Genomic DNA, 2406 nt, shown 5'->3' with positions numbered 1-2406 from the left:
TACCTGACTGCATTCTTTGTTCTTTTCCTTTACTCACCAAAAAATATCATCATTAGGAAACCTCATCATCCCCCAAGCTCAAATCAGCTTTGTTATTCCCACCTTGTCAGTATCCTCTGCCTCTCTAATTAGAGGGAATAATGATAAGCTATAAAACCTGTATAATTATTCTAAAATGAAAAGTTTAAATTCTTTTGAGAGTAACTTAAGGTTAAGAAACATGCTACCTCTCCAAATCCAGAAAGCGAACTGTTTGGAGAAGGCACCATGAAGATGCCTCCACAGACCACACACTGTACCAGAAGATCCAGAGAAAAGTTTGGGAAGTGGTGATTTGAACTGTGTGGGGTTGAATGCATTTGTTTTGTATGTATACTCTTATGCCAAAGGGGACTGCCCCATAACTAGCTTTTTGTCAATACGCCTAGCAATTATTGGTTTTGTTATTTTTTCCTCGTATCCTCAAATTATTGTAATTTCAAAGTTTGTTTTGTTTATAAGATCCATTGGAGAGACTAGTCTTCCATGAATCTCAGGGGTGAATGTATAATTGAAAATCTGTTTCCTAAAAAAGAATTACATTTCCTGGGATCCCACTGACTTCCTGTCATTACATACTTCCTATAGAAAGGGGATATTAGGCAGGGACATAGAAGTTCCTTCCTTTTTTGTCATGATCACAGTAAGCTTGGTGGCAGTGTTAAGAGCAGGGATTTTAAATGTGCTCAACAGCCATGGGCATGTGGTTCTTTATTTTGTATCCTCTTTATTCCTTGATTTCTAAAGATCATTAATAAATCTCCTAAATGTATATATATATGTAAGTATATATGTATATATATTTATATTTGAGATGTAATTTTAACTTTTACAAACCTTAATTTAAGGAGGGGGACCCAGTCCATCCATCTCTTCATTTCCCACCAGCTGCCCTTGTCTGCACTTCTCAACCGTATCCTCACTCTACTTACCTCTCCCCTCATTCTTTTCAGTTTCCTTTTTATTCTGTCTTTTTCTTTAGATTATAAATTCCTTAAAAGCAAAGACTCTTTTTATTACTTAGTGAATAATAGTGAACTAGGAAATAGTAGACATGCAATACATATTTATTTTCTTACTGACTGACATAACATTTATGAAAGTAAATTGGAAAAGTATCATATGGATATAAGGCTTTATAAGTCTTATAATATCACTGCGTTGGAGGAGAGCAAGGAGTCAAAGACGACCCTGAAGTTTGAGCATGATTAGAAAAAGGATGTTATCTATAGAAATAAGACATCAAGAAAGAGTTCTAATTTTAACAAAGGTCAAGGGCATGAAACATGACAAGTTATATATTTAAATATATTAATTTGAGATTACAAATTACAATTCAGAATCCATGGCTACTTTTTATTTAAAAGGCACTTTCTCTGAAAAACATTTTAATGAGATATCTATTTTTGTATGATGTTTGTATGATGTTTAGTGTTACTTTTATAGTTCAAAAATCTCACTTTTTCAGAAGGGTAATATTTCACATCCACTCAACTTGGGTGAAAAATTTTAATAACAAAAAGGAGCCAATGTGATTTTTTTCTAATTAAAAAGTTTTGCATTATCAGACACTAAATTATTACCAATATTTATTTGAAAGATGTTAACACATTGTTGGGCAGCAAGATTGCAAAGTGGATAGAGTGCCTGACCAGAAATCAAGAAAACTCATTTTCCTAAATTCAGGTCTCTCCTCAAACACTTCCAAGCTGTGTGATCCTGGACAAGACACTTAACCCTGTTTGCCTTAGTTCCTCATCTGTAAAGTGGGTTGGAAAAGGAAATGACAAACCAATTTAGTATCTTTCCTTATAAAACCCCAAAAGGGGTCACAGTCAGATATGATTAAAATGATTTAACAACAGCAACAACAAAAATATAGTGCCTGCTTATCCAATTTACCATTAAGTATACTAATTAATGTAATGAAAATATAAAACAGATTTCCACTCATCAATGCAGGTATAATCACTTTAATATCTATTCAATAACAAAAATATCAATTCCTTGTTAGATTTAAATTAATATCAATAACTGCAAGTATTATTTTTATAAAGTTTATTAATAGACACTTGAAGAAGAAGAAAACAAGATAGAAGTATAAAGCCTAATCTAACCTAACTGACCACTGCCTGGCTCTCATGCAAGCTCCACAGCCACGTTCTAGAAAATGTAGAGAAACGGTGTTGGCACACCAAAAATTTTGTTCTCTGTCACTCCCACACAAATGCATTCATTTCTGTCCATTCATGCAGCATTCACATAGCGTAAGTACACAAATGGGATGCTGGGTAAAATCATCTGAGTCCCCCAAGCTTTTGGGGAGTGAATTCTGTCTACGCACCCCTTAAGAACAAACCTTGAATC

This window comes from Monodelphis domestica, chromosome 3, assembly GCF_027887165.1.
Source record: "Monodelphis domestica isolate mMonDom1 chromosome 3, mMonDom1.pri, whole genome shotgun sequence".
NCBI lineage: Eukaryota > Metazoa > Chordata > Mammalia > Didelphimorphia > Didelphidae > Monodelphis > Monodelphis domestica.
The sequence above is the reverse complement of the archived record's forward strand: the minus strand, read 5'-3'. Positions refer to the sequence as shown.